This window comes from Magnolia sinica, chromosome 15, assembly GCF_029962835.1.
Source record: "Magnolia sinica isolate HGM2019 chromosome 15, MsV1, whole genome shotgun sequence".
Taxonomy (NCBI): Eukaryota; Viridiplantae; Streptophyta; class Magnoliopsida; order Magnoliales; family Magnoliaceae; genus Magnolia; species Magnolia sinica.
This window is the reverse complement of record NC_080587.1, coordinates 57,542,234-57,548,940: the sequence shown is the minus strand read 5'-3', so window position 1 is coordinate 57,548,940 and position 6,707 is coordinate 57,542,234.

Sequence of the window (6,707 nt, the reverse complement as noted above, 5' to 3'; positions counted from 1 at the left end):
AGGCTTGCTTTGGAGTATCACAGGATATAATTTTTTTGAATTCATCCGTAATAGTGCGCAAGTTATGGCATTTAAATCCATTGCATTGGTACTACTCTCATTTTTCTGAAGAGTGGTCCAAGAGAAGTAAGGTGTAACTCCCATAGTTTTGGATCCATCGATGTCAGTTACTTCAGTGGTAGGAGGGGTCCATTCAGTCATTGTGTCTTGCCACACGCTTTCATCCATGGATTTTAAGAAAATTCTCATCCTTGCTTTCCAATAGGCATAATTGGAGCCATCAAACGGTGGAGGCCTAGTGACTGAAAGACTATCAAAATTTGACATTTCAAATAGCTCAAATCGATTAACTTAGGAAATAAATCCAATAAAAATAATTAAAAGCGAGCTATTAGGCTTTGATACCACTTGAAAAGGCTGAGCTATATGTCCTATAGGGGGGTGAATAGAACTATGCCAAATTAAAAAAATAACAGCGGAATTTAAATAAATTAAATACAGATAGCAATAGACAATCCCGCAATGTTGAATTTAAAGATAACCTCAAAAGAACAATTATTGAGAGGTTAATACAGATGTTGTTCTAAGGACAACCTTACACCATAAAAACCCAGGGTTTATGGCAAGACAACCTTACTAGAACGGTTTGTGTAGCAAAAACTCAAACTTGATATGGAGGAATAAATAAATAAATAGGAAGGAAAGAAATTTATGCTATTACAACATTCTCCACATTTGCATAAAAGAAATTACAACATTCTCCACAATGCAAAAAGGGAATTACAACCATCCAAAAAAAGAAATAAACAATCAAACCATAAGACCAGAAATTATAGTGGTTCGCATGTGTGTACACCAACTGTTTAGAAAAACAGCCACACAACTACTCCACTCCTAATATCCTCACACAGTGGATATTAGCGTTCACCATGAAAATAGGTTTTTCCAGTTTCACCTAAAACCCTCACAATTGTATCTTTCAAGTGGGCTTACACAATTCAAAAAACCCCACACTCTGAGTTTTGTGGATCACCTCAGACAAACCAAAACAGAGATTTTTCTGGCACAATCTCAAAAACCAAAACAGAAATTTACAATAATGTAAAATACCTGGATATTCTCTTTTTTATACCGCCCAGAAAAACCAAATCAGAGTAGAATTTCAATGTAGAAGTTCAATGTCCAAACTCACTTATGAAATGGTTCTAGGTTCTAAATTGATTTTAAATTAAATCAAGTTACGCTAGCTCTATTTGATTTTGATTCCAAGAAAAGGGTAATCCTCAATCCCTTCTTCAAATATGAATGTAATATAGAATACAAAATCAAATATAAGAAAGCTAAATTAAGAGAAGATTAAATGAGCACAATATAGCTTAAAAAGAACACTAACTTATCTCTCAGAGTGGCATATTGATATATCTTGAATTGAATGAAAAACTCTGAAATTCGTGCTCTATTTATAAGTGAAGAAATCGCGATCACGACTGGTCCTGAGGAGGCTATGACTGGTCGTAGGACCAACAGATTTTTAAAATTTGGGCGCGATAAGATAAAGCCTTTCCACGAATGGTCGTAAACCCTACACGACCGGTCGACGGACCTCCACGACTGATCGTGACCTATCCACGACTGGTCGTGTGGAACTTGAAATAGTTGATGGACTTTGAGTCATAGCTACAGGACTGGTCGAGAACGAGTCGAACACTGTTTACACGACCAGTCGAGCAGTCTCTAGGACTGGTCGAGGCTTAACAAAAAATTCTGAAATTTTGAAACAAACTTAGGACTGGTCGAGAAATTTCTTGGACTGGTCAAGCCAGTGCTAGGACTAGTCGAACAGAGTCTAAGACTAGTCGAGAAACAGACTATTCATTTATAAAATAATATAATTGAATTATGTATTCAAAATGACTTACCCTATGGTCAATCTAGGGTCATTCATACCTTAAACATGATGTATGAACATTGGAACTTCTTTTTCTTCAGTTGATAGTCGTTCTTTGAAGTTCACGAAGCTTGAGATCTTGTCATAGAATGAAGCTTGAACTTGTGACCTTTCGAAGAATATTCAAATTTGAATTTGTAACCTTAAGAAGCTTGAACTTGAAATATCTTGAATCTCGAGCTTGAAGTACAAAGTAAAAAGACTTTGTCTTCACTTGGAGCTTGAATTATGAATCTTGAACATTGAACAATCACTTGATGACCATGTAATCTTGCATTTCTCGAAGTAAAGACCTTTGTTCTTGAGTGATGTAAAGTCTTCATTATGTAGAAGAGCTGGATAAGACACAGATTCCAAGAGAGGTTTTGGCACTACAAAATTTGACAATTATAGGAGCTAGAAACCATAACACCTACATCTCTAGGCCCATAGGATATAAGTAAGTATTTAGGAAAAAATATCACATTGATGGAACTATCCAAACGTTTAAAGTTAAATTAATAGATAAGGGGTTTAGACAAAAATAAGGTATTGATTATTTTGACATATATTATCCAGTGGCTAAGATAACATTAATTTGAATTTTATTTGCGTTAGCATCCATATATTATCTTTACTTCCACGTGAGGTTGAGATAACAAAAAATTTGACTCTTCACCAACATGGCGGTCTACCCCACATTGCTAGGTAATTCTCTCCCTAGACGCGGTTCAATATGTTTTGCCATGTGGATTCCACCTGCGACTGTAGGGTCACGGTGAAGTCAGGAAACGAACCGGCTACAGTCCTTGCCAGTAGCCAATGGCTAGGGTCAGTGCTATTTGGGCCCCACCATGAGAAATGTGTTCCATCCATGCCGTCCACCCATTCTTCCAGATCATTTTATATTATGAGCCTAAAAATGAGTTTGATCCAAATCTCAAGTGGATCACACAGTGTTGATTGAACGCCCACTATTAAAAACTTATTGGGGCCACAAAAGTTTTGAATCAAGCCAATATACATTTTTGCCTTCATCCAAGTATGTATGACCTAATCAACAGGTTAGATTTCAAATAATCATTACTCCCTAGGAGCCTTTTAATGGTGGACATTCAATCACTACTATTTTCTCATGGTTTGGTCCACTTGAGATTTAGATCTACCTTATTTTTGGCATAAAGCCCTAAAATTATCTATTAAAATGGATTGACGGCGTGGATAAAACATATACATCATGGTGGGGTCCACGTAACACCGACCACTAGCCACCTGGCTGCTGGCAGCGTCTCCAGCTAAACCGCGTCCGCAATTCTCTCCCTTGCTTGCCGAATTCACCACGACCCCTATATCCGCAGGTGGAATCCACGTGGCAAAACATATTGGACCAGATTAGCCTAATATACCTTAGCACGTCAAACACCCACTCTCTATGGGGCCATCATATTGTATATGTGAATCCACTCGGTCCATCAGATGAAAACCCTCATTTAAACCGTAGATACAAAAGATCATCCTAAAAACTTCCATAGAAACAGCAATCATGTAACATTGCTACTAAAACATTCAAGTACACGGAGGTGGGGCCGTCTAAGTTTTATATCAGGCTGATTTTTGTATCTGCATTTCATCCTTTTATGTAACACCTAATTAAGGGGTCTGATGGAAGATTTACACTATGGTGGACCTCAGACAAATTTATGGATGGCATCCCATTCCCATTATTCCTTGTATATGGCCCACCTGAGCTGAGGATCTGGCTGATATTTTTTTCCCAGTTTCTACAACCAAGGACAAACGGAAATATGCAACTGGTGGGCCTGAATAACTTGGGTTTGTGGGCCTGAATAACTTGGGTATTTCAAGTGCTGTGTAGAACAGGCGTTGTTGACGGGTTCGATCCTCATGGACCACCGGTATGTAGTCCTTCGCGAAGATGTTGCTGCGTGCGATTGGCAAATGAGTCTGAAAGTCTACCGCATGGATGCCATGCGTGTACGGAAATTTTTTATTGACTTTATTTCTTCTTAAACCGCCCAAATAAAAAAGGAACGCGGATTGCCTGCGACTGACTGGCTTGTCCGGTTCTATAAACAGACTGGGCCTCTCAGGGGCCCACCGTGATGTATGGGTTTATCCACACTGTCCATCTAGTTCATAAGGTCACATGGAACTGGATGAAGGCAAAACATGATATCGGCTCGTTCAAAAATTTATGTGGATCCCAAGAAGTTTTTAATGGTGAGCATTTAATCTTGACTCTGTGGTCCACTTAAGCATCGGATCTGCTTTATTTTTCGATTTATATCCTAAATGATATGAAAAAAATGAATGGACGGTGTGAATAAATCGATAGATTGTGGGGACGCCGTCAGAATCGCAGCCTGTTTGAGATCGGGACAGGCGGGTAGTAACCAACGGGTGTTAGTCGCAGGAAATTGAACTCTCCTTTTTTGGGCGGTTGAAGAAGAAATCACAAGTCAAATGTACGTCGCTGAGTTCCCCGGTTCCCCATTTATTTGAAGCCAGCCACACAAGAGCTACCGTGAAACGTGCCTAAAATCTAGATCGTCGATCAGAAGATACCAATAAACATGGTCCTTGGCCCATAAAAAAAAAATGCTTGTAAAGATAAAATTGATGGGTGTCGGAAGGACATCTAAAGATAAAATTTCAACAGTCCAAATTTCACCAGGAAAAGAAAAATCAGATGTTAAACCTTATCCTATTAGTGCGATTTTCGGGTCATGCTTCATTCAAAATGGGCCACCGAATTTGGACGGTCCGGATTTCTATACATGTATGCCACGTGTACAGTGGATGACACCATCTGATGTTAAACCAGGAAAAGAAAAATCAGATGTTAAACCTTATCCTATCAGTGTGATTTTCGGGTCATGCTTCATTCAAAATGGGCCACCGAATTTGGACGGTCCGGATTTCTATACATGTATGCCACGTGTACAGTGGATGACACCATCTGATGTCATGCCGTATATCTGCCCGACCACAAGATCCGACGCAGCGTGATCTAACCGGATGGTGGGCCCCACAGTCGACAAAAGGGCTGAAACAAGGAAACTGCGTGGAATCTCACGTTTGGCCAACCTCAACAACCTATATATAAGTGGCAGGATTGGTTTGCCATTCCAAAAGCAGAGCTGGTGCGTTCATTTTTCAGTCCCTCACATCCTGTTCGTCCAAAATGGCCGGAATCGCCACTGATCGACGTGCCATCGGCTTGATCGTAGACCACGTACAAGCACTGTTCTCTGCCAATTCCGGGCCCACCCCATCACCATCCGACGATGCCAATGAACAGAAGATGAGATAGAAGGCCATCATCAAGGCCGCGGCATCTACGGTCGTGATTGCAGCCTGTGGGGCATTAAACTCCCATGATAGAATTCTTGAGAGCCCAATCTACGACTGCTTATCAAAAGCCTACACCTTCCTAAACTTCATGGCATTTACATTGGGCATGGGCCTACTTCTCTTCTCAATGGTACTCCGTGATCTACCTGATTGGACGGCTGAGATGGCAGCGGCCGCAGCAAAAAAAAATTGATGATGATGAGTACAGCTTTTGGGTCACTTCTACAGCTTGGCCTTATGTTTGGAATGTATATGGATCGATCGGTAGCCGAACGATAGATTTGGGCCGTTTATCAAGTGGGTTCCACTGTGAACATGCCCTGGCTCAAAAATCAGGCATTCCAACTCATCCGCAGTAGAAAGATGATCAATGGTCCATCTAGATTCATCATAAATATCTGCTCCCTGATTTCTGGGCCGGGGCGTTTTTTGGTGGAGCCCACCTGATAAATGGTCCACATTTCTTTTCCTTGTTCCCAAACAACCCCATACGAGTAAGGTTTGAGATTTTGTTTTCCTTGGTTTTTGGGTAATTGTAATATAAATCAGGGTTTATCTTTATTAGTCTGTTTGTTTTAATAGTATTAAGACATGAGTGCAGATTGGGTGCCTGCTTGTAGTTCAGTACACGTGGCACACGTGGATGATGAGATCAAAGCCACTGATTTAGCATTTCCTGCTGTGAATGGATACTGAAGGTTGAATGATTATAACCTTTTCCTTGGCTCCACATAAATGAACACTGAAGGATTACAAAATCAAAGGTAAATTTCGTGAGGGGCTGATCAGCAGCTGAGCCCACAACATGCATGGTTCAGATCATTATACACATGTGCCACGTGTGTGAGGCAGGTAATCCGTTCTCGTTAGGGCATGAGTCATAATTGTATCAGACGTTTTGGTTTGAGTGGGCCTACGGTTCTAACATTCCAAAAACCGTCGATCCTGTGGGCCCTATGTTAAAGCTAACAAAGAACATACAAAAGCAGCCAACAAAGAAGCTGTTACGAAAGAACAAACAGCATCCACTGATCATGTGGTCCCCACCTCGAATGGTCCATGCATCGAAGAAAGAAAATACACAAATTGTTGATCCTGTAGGCCCCACCAACTTGAATGGTTATATATATATATATATATATATATATATATATATATATATCAAACAGTCTATACTCAAATGTGTAAATGTGGCCCACCTCATGATCAAACCTTGATGTCTGGACAATGTCATGTTCACAGTGGGCCCCACCTGATGAGTGGTTTCAATTGTCTCTCAAATCTTCATCCACAATTCGTATGAAAAAAAAAAACACAAGTACAAGAAATTTCTTTCTAGAATGAAGCCAAATAAAGACTTCAATTAGAAAAATCGATAATCTAATCCAAAGAATACAAGATTCTG